Source organism: Centruroides sculpturatus, unplaced genomic scaffold (genome assembly GCF_000671375.1).
Source record: "Centruroides sculpturatus isolate CEXI.00-Female unplaced genomic scaffold, Cexi_2.0 scaffold673, whole genome shotgun sequence".
Lineage (NCBI taxonomy): Eukaryota > Metazoa > Arthropoda > Arachnida > Scorpiones > Buthidae > Centruroides > Centruroides sculpturatus.
Genome location: NW_019385012.1, coordinates 294,441 through 302,875, shown reverse-complemented (window position 1 = coordinate 302,875; position 8,435 = coordinate 294,441). Strand labels below are relative to the sequence as shown.

At 26.9% G+C, this 8,435-nt stretch overlaps 1 long non-coding RNA gene across 3 annotated transcripts; it reads left to right on the top strand.

Annotated features, from left to right (window-relative positions):
• The first annotated feature begins 327 nt into the window (after positions 1–327).
• Positions 328–4,547, top strand: LOC111633413. 3 transcript variants are annotated; one of them, XR_002758051.1, is made up of 8 exons: positions 328–688; positions 784–866; positions 2,069–3,029; positions 3,138–3,249; positions 3,350–3,502; positions 3,585–4,022; positions 4,179–4,266; positions 4,366–4,547. It is a non-coding gene; the product is annotated as an uncharacterized LOC111633413 (long non-coding RNA). The 3 variants fall into 3 exon arrangements; XR_002758050.1 differs by having other exon boundaries at positions 328–866; XR_002758052.1 differs by lacking the exons at positions 328–688; positions 784–866 and adding an exon at positions 1,717–1,935.
• Positions 4,548–8,435: the final 3,888 nt, after the last annotated feature.

The window sequence follows — 8,435 nt, the reverse complement described above, 5'->3', positions numbered from 1 at the left end:
CGATTATATTGATCAGCCCTCTAATTATTGTTATCAGAATAAACTAGGGCATTTATGCTATTTATAACTGACAAATTAGAATTAGTTTAAGATTACTTTTCAAAAATATTAGCTATTAATTTTCTTGTAGTATTATTTAATAATTATCTTTGCTATTTTTTTAGATGTAGCACAGATTATAGATTTATTAAAATGTGTTTTGTGCCAGTTGGCATATCATTAATTTAGAACACCAAAAAATTTAAACAAATAAATAAACATTGGAGTACAATGGTAACTCCAATGTTTACTTATTTGTATCTATCAATATTTTTATTTATTAAATAATACCATAAATTGATTTCCTTTAGTTTTATGTAGTTTTTTAAATCATAGTTTAATTGCTATTGTATTGATGCTGTATGACCAAGGTCTATAAACAAAAGGTCAGGACATGATTCCATGATGCATTGGCAGTTGCCATATTGATTCTTTTGGTAGACCAAATTTGGCAATCTGTTTTTTTTCAAACTCAATTAGCTGGATTTCATGTTAACTATTTTTGTTTTAAATGGTTTGGTGTTTGGCACCAAACTGTACAAATTTTTCAGTAAAAGTTCTGTTTTCTCACTGACAAAGCCAGGAGAGCTAAATGGTTTCAATATTGCAGAGATAAGTGGAAACAACTGAGAATTTCAGGCTGTATGAGGTTAGTGGATAAAATAATGTTGAAAAAATAAATTTGTGAAGTGTTTACAATAACTTTTGTAATGTAATGTAATGTATTGTAACTGAATCTTTTAGATACATTTTTGAAGAGTCACAAGTTGAAGTTAAAAGAATGAATAGGAGAAAATTACTGCAGCTGATAAACAAAACTTAAATGTGTAACTATTATTAATATTTCATTGCTTTGTTTTAAATTACTAGGTATATTTTTTTATTATATTTGGTAAATTTTAAATTTGTAGGTAAAACTTTTCCATAAACAATGTACAGTATTTTCTTTACAGTTTGTAAATAAAATCTAGCCTTGTACAGTATACTATAATGTCCAAAATTATCCCTTAAAAAGATGTTTATTGTTATTTGTTTAGTGAAGATCTTCACTAAAAGAAAGATGAAAACAACGATGAAAAACTGCATCTAGTAAATCTTCTCTAAAGAAGTTTCAGATATTTAATTTCTAAATAAAATTTATTCTTGTACTGCAATGGCTAATATCAATTATTTATTCAATTTAGAAATAGAATGTAGTATCTTTGTACTGTATTCTATAAGTTTTGACCAAGGAAGTTTGAGTTTTTCAATAGTTTAATAGTTTTTGTAATTACATTAAAGTACTGTCTCAGATCAGTACCAATCCATAGACTGTGTTTGTTATAATGTTTGTTTTCTGATAGGTTGTATAACAACATATGTGACTTATTAAACAGAACAACAGAAACATTAGAATAATGGATTTATTAAACATTAAATCTGTTATATGTTGTTTGTGGACTGAATACATACTTTAAAATTTAAAATAAAATAATTGAATTTAAAACTCATTTAAATTAATATTTTATAATAATTGAGAATAATGTAATATAATACAAATTACATATTTTAAATGAATTATTAACGTTTGTTGCTTAATAATTATTTTATTATAAAATAAACAATAGAATAAATAAAGATGAAGCTGATATTGCCTACTGTTTAATAAATTTTTATAAATATACTTTATTTAATTCATTATAAAAATAATTAAATTTAGTTTATATGCATAACTTCCTTCATTTAGGAATAATCTTATTATCTCTTGCAAACACTTTTGAAGATATATACTTTACTTTATATATAAAGTTTGAGAGAAAGGTTTTCTTTTATTTTGATCTAATTTTACTTTTTAAAAATGTTTACTCTGATGTATCTCTTTGCAGTTTGTGTAAAGTTGCATATGAATATAGAAAAGTAAATATATACTTATTTTAACAAGTATCTTCAAATTTTTTCTGTAATTTGACATTTCAGAACGAAATAAATTTATCTTTCTACTGTAAAATACGGATCATTGACATAGCATTTTATTTTTAAATCTATTTAGTTAACATCTTGAAGTAAATGTCGAAATAGCCTCTGAATGAAAAGATACTCTTTTGGAATTTTATAAGGAATTCTGTGGCTTGAATTCGAAGGAACTTGCAGTAAAGAGCGTGAAATCTGTACCCTGACCATGGAACTTAAGGTACCAGAATGGCGATTCTATAAGGAACAATAGCGTCCTGATCTTGGTAGGACAGATGGTCAACTTTTCGTTGCTGCAATCGACTTTCATTACAGTATATTAAAATCAGTCATTAAATTTATGGTAACATCAGTACCAACTGTGACCCCCCTATATAGTAAAAGAAGTATTCATGTTTTCTCTCGTGATTTAATGTTGAGAATAATTTAATATTTTTTAATTCGATAAAAAGATGTGTTACGAAATTGTGTTACTGTTACTAGATTGATCTATCGACTGGTTGGCCACTCTTATCTTAAACACATGGCCATTATACACTGGTTGCCCTGCAAGGTGATGGCTGTTGGATAATATTTTCAGCCATTTGTTGTTATCAAAACAGTCTTGAATCAGTGTGATCGTTATAAGCGGGATTATTATCTGTAGAATTTCGATATCAATTATGGCATGGGACTGACAAGTGAGACCAAGTATACTACTACCATGTATATTTAACACTTTAAACAAGTCTAACACTGGAAATAACTGCATAGACTTGTTTGAAAAAAAATTTTTTTTCAAAATGTTACCGAGGAAATATGAAGAAGTCATACTTGATGACGTTAGCTAAATCTGTAGACTGCAGCATCTTTCCATGGATTACAGGGAAACAACTTTTGAATTTGTTTGGAATCTTTTGTTCGAGAATATAATACAGACATTGAGCGTAAGGATACTGCTGTCGTAGACATGTTAGTACAAAGAATTTTCATGGACGGACATACTTCCGACATTTCCATTGTTTCAACTGAAGTACACCTTACAAACCCTTTGGAGCAAGGTACAGGCAAAAATAAAATTTTGATTGATGTAATTCTATTGTTAAGTAGTGTTTTATTTTGATAAAAGTGTAAATAAATCATTTTATGTTAATTAATATTCATTACAGAATTGATGGTATATTTAGGTCGTAATACGAGGTACTGCTTTGTTGAGGGTGACGACCAATATGGCATCATTTGTGAGGGAAGCTTTGTCATAATCTGACAATGAGGAACAAGGTTAAAAATATGGAATTTTATTAAAACATCATTGGCAGATGGCCTCAAAATTTCTTTCAGCAATTTTTAATTAATAAGCTTTTTCAATAACTATTTTTAGCTTAAAATATCTGAAATGTAACAGAGAATATGAGCAGTTTTTCAATGGAAGATCGAAAGTTGCGAAGAATGTGGAAGAAATAATGTATAATTCTTACACAGACTAAAGTATTTGTCTTTATATGCGATATAATATGAATTGTTTTATAAAAAGGTAAATATTATGTTACATTTTTTAAGAATTTGTCTTTTTAAATCTTTTAATTCTGTTAACGAAAATATTTTTTTCTTTACAGGATAAAATTTACTTTAATCTTTCTATTTTAAATTCTGTACTGTTTATGTAAAGGATTATTGGCGTTTAATTAGGGAAGCTTATTGATGAGACAAACAATGGAAATTTGAATACGAAATCTGATTGGTAGAAGTTTGAAGATAATGGACCAATAAGAAAACTCTTTCCATAGATCACTATATAAGATGAACCCCTTTCAGTAAATATAAGCTTTTGTGTAATTTTTCTCGAAGGTCTGTATCTAGTCATTTCAAAATCATGTCGAGCATTCGAATTTATAAGAAACCTAAATCCGAGACGTCTGAGAAACGTGTTCTAAAAGTTTTAGTAGATTTTGATAAAATAGAGCTAAAATTAGTTACAAAACTGAATATACTTCAAACTAAAATCAACGAAAAGAGAAATATTGTTGAAAAAAGTTCACAGACTAACCAAAAAGGTAAGATTACTGAAAACCGCCACGTTTCTTACATTTTATTTCTACGTTAAGAAATTAATACTTTAGTTCTTTATATAATAATTATTTACGTGTTTATAATTAAATATAATTATCGTTCTTAAATTTTATTTTATTTTATTTTTTTCTTGTGTTTAGAATTATGTAAAGTATTGAAGAAAATACATAAATATGAAGAAAAATTTGACAGGAAAACATATGAATTAGCCTGTATACGGCTACAACGGTAAGCTCCATGTTTCTTGTCGATAGAAGTTTATTTCTGAAAATTGTTTGAATATAGTTGATATATTTAATGTTTTTTTTTTTTATTTTTTTACGGCAGAAGAGTAGCAATAATGGAGGCGAGAAAGTAGTGAAATTAGCCGTGTTCTCTTTCCTGCTGGTTCCCGTAATTTGATTCGGATTTAATGTTCTCGTCATTGGAAACATGAAGATTATTGTCTAATGAATTTTGTGTATCTGTCTAGTCAATTTTATTAAATGCAATATTTTGAATAGAGTTAATTGGTGTTTAACAAAAAATGTGTTTTCTTTCTGCATTTTATTTATTTTTAATTTTTGGCTAAGGAGTGAATGTATACCTCTCCTGTCACCGAGCGCGATGCACACATCTGACGATTGCTTGATGATTTATGTTTTTTAATAATAATAATAATAAATTAAATCCTTATTTTGGATAGTCTCAATATTCACCATTTGAAATTTTAAGCAGAACTTTTTATATTTTTAAATTTCCAGAGCAAATAAAATCTGTTTAAAATTCGAATCTGGAATAATGTAATTATCCAAATAGATTTGATTAGTGAAGATTAAAAAACGTCAAAAATTGTTCAAGATTATTATTATTATTTTAAAGAAATAATTAAATATAATGTCAGATTTTTAAATTCTTTGTTCTAATCACAATTTGTCCCGAAATCCAAATTTTAAATTAGATGAATAAATATCTGAACAGATCAAACGTTTGATATTTATTATTGTTTTATTTAAATAATCTTATTTATAATAGAATAAGTAGAAAAATTCTAAGGAATATATTGTACTATTCATTTGAAAGTACGTATTCATATTCAAACAAATAATCCTTACAAAAGAAACTAATTTAATCCATTATTTCTATCTCTCTTTTTTTCATTTTACGATTAAGTTTTGTCAAGGCACAAAATGAATCCTACAAAAGATAACTAAAATTGAATTACATTTAACTACAAAGTAATCGATTTTATAAATTAGGATAAGCTATATATAATCTTCTGACCTTTGTTTAGTACCAAGCATGGCAATTTTCTAGCAAATATCTATTAATAGATTGTCTATCTTGGATGTGTGAGAGTTTTTTAAATCGAAGATTGGCATTGAAATTTCGTATTTTTTGACAGGATTAAAAGAAAAAATTCAATTCGGTTTAATCATTTTTTAAAGAAATTGACTTCTATAGGTTTTAATGTTATGAGTAGTTAAAGAACTTAATAGACAGTTATTTTCTCTGTAAATTACACTTTAAAATTCTGAACTAACGAAACGGCTTGAATGTAGCTATTAACTGTTTATCTACTGAAACGTTAATCTGATAAATAAATCCATCTGCCACGTTTAAATTAAAATAATAGACATTTTTAAAGGCTTATAATTTCAGTAATAAATAAAATTATTCTTTTATAATAGATCTTTTATGAGAAAATATTTATCCAAAAAATTACTTCGAAGAAAAATCTCTGAAGTTAACACTACATGGCTCCCTAATTTAAATTTGTCTGGGCCCCATGAAACTAACGCGATACTGAGTTAGGGCCTCATTAACGCTTGATATATCCGGCCACAGCAAGTGATCGCGCCTTAAACTTTTGAAAACAATGACAAACCGGTTTGTGAAAAACGTTGTAAATAGAAGGGAGATGAGGCCCTAAGGGTTCACCTATTATCATCTATTTACAACATTTTTGTCCTGTATCTTTTAGTGATTCAAAGAAATTATCTGAGGGCATCAAGTGTTAAAATGGCAGAAACAGCCAAACTTCGACTTGTGCTATTGTTTGATTGCTTCTGAAATCAACACTAAACTGAAGTATCTCGAACAATAAGAACTATATAAAATAATGGCGTTTACATATGAGTTTGAGCGTTTTTAAAATTGCGATTTGGTGACGACAATACCGTTTGCAATATAAAGTTGTACGTTTAATAGGTTAATTCAGATCCGTTTACAAGTATTTATTGGTGGTACTTAGGTGTATTGTATCGAGTTTTGACTGTATCTTAATTTTAAAAAGATGAATTACAGTTTTTATTGAAATGTAGTGCAATTTATATACAGTAAATATATATGTATATGAGCTTAAGACAAGCGCAAAAAGTTTTTTAAACAAGATTATATAGAATTTTTAATATTTTATTATACAGAATATACAGCATACAGAAAATATTTTTAATGGACTTTTTTAAAAATTAAACATCCGTTTAACGAATTATTACATATTAATCCTAAGAAAAAGAAGAGAAAATGATAAGAAAATTAATGAAAAAAGCATATTTGGAATTGGTAGTTTATTTTTTTGTCATATTATGCTAGTTGTATACTGTTGGATGGGATAAAAATATGGAAATAATTCGCAATATTCCGCTCAGAAGAATAAATTCTATATTAAAATTGTATACATAAATTTATAGGTCTATACTGAAACATTTTATAAAGTTTTCTTTTTAAAATATTAGTTATATAACTCATGGTAGTAACATGAAAATATTAATTTAGTAATTATTCTTACATGAGCTAGCTGTTTAAAATTTACTGTACCTTCCTTAACAAATTATAATTGAAATAAATTTTTAAAGAATTCTTTCTTTAAAATACGAAGTAAAAGTTTAAATTTTAAAAGTAAAAGCTCTTTGTTAAACTAATTAAAATAAAAAGCGAGATTCTGAGAATTTTTTAATATCAACTTGTACTTCCAATGTTTCATCCATAATTTTGAATTGTACAAAAATACTGTATTGAAAAATAGAAATAATTTAGAAAAGGTCTAAAGGAATGGTTTTTCAATATTTTCTGCAATAAGCTTTTAGGAATATCGTAGGATTTTCTGAATTTTAAATTTAATAAATTATTGGGTGTATGTTATGATGCACATACACACCAACAGAACACAACACAACACATATCAAAGTCAGTCAGTTAAGGTGCCGGCTTAAAAAACAAGTGTCGAAAATCACTGCTCTAAAGTGTTAAATTTCAAAATTAAATTAATTAACCATGTTTAAATATTTTTTAGGTTTAAAAAAAGGTTTAAACATGGTTCTTAAATAAATGATTTTTGTATATCAAGTTTCAGGTTATCCGTTCTTTTTAAATAACCGATAAAATTCTGTTTTGTTTTTTTTAAAAAAGAAGAAAATGTATTAATAAAGATTACTTTATATTTAATATAAGATGTTCGTTCTATCAAATGCGAGACAAAGTGAAAACTCATTTAGCACTGCTTGTTTATATCCAGTGGCGCGTTATCTTATGAACAAAAAGGGGCCCCACCAAATAGGGGGCTTAAACCAATTTTTTCTAAGAAGATATTTCTTTCCGAAGAAAAATGTCTGAAGTTAATACTGTACGTGGGGCCAGTGCCGGCCCGAGGCAAGTTTTAGGATGGAGCGAGATCCTATTATGGCGCCCCCCTTGGTTGCCCCTAATTTATACCCTTTGATTTTCTTTATCACTGATGCGGTCCCTTGGACTTTGCGCCTAGAGCGGCTGCTCCGTTCGCCATATGGTAGGGCCGGCTCTGCGTGGGGCCTCTTAATTCCAATTCACCTGGGCCCCACGACGCTATAGCACGCTATTGTTTCTATATTTTAAACTATGTAAGCATAATATTTCATTTTATCTTCAGTAAAATATAAATCTAATTTATATTTAATTTTTAAAATATTATATTTATGAAATAATTGTTGTAGATTATAAAATTTACATATTTAAAACAATAATCTTATCAATAACTTAATTTTAAAAAAAATTATTTTTTAAGTGATTGAAAGTATGTTTTATAAAGATTGTTTTTTTTTTGTTTTTGGATTATTGGAATTTCAAATATTATATTTTAAACAGTAAAAAAATATAGATTTATTGATTTATTAAACTTATTATTTTTGTAATAATTTATAATTGATTATCTATAAATTTTTAAAAGAATTTTTTGTTTTTTTACTTTTTAATGGAGGGTTGTATTTTGCTTTCAATGATAATTATAGTAGACTTTTAATATAGTGAACAGTTTGTTGGCCTTCTCTATGTAAAATATATAATAAACTCTTCGTATAGCTCAGTCCTTTGAGAGTTCACTATGTGGAGTGTTTACTGTACTTAGTTTTTTTTTGTAGATGAATAAATAAATAAAATTTTTA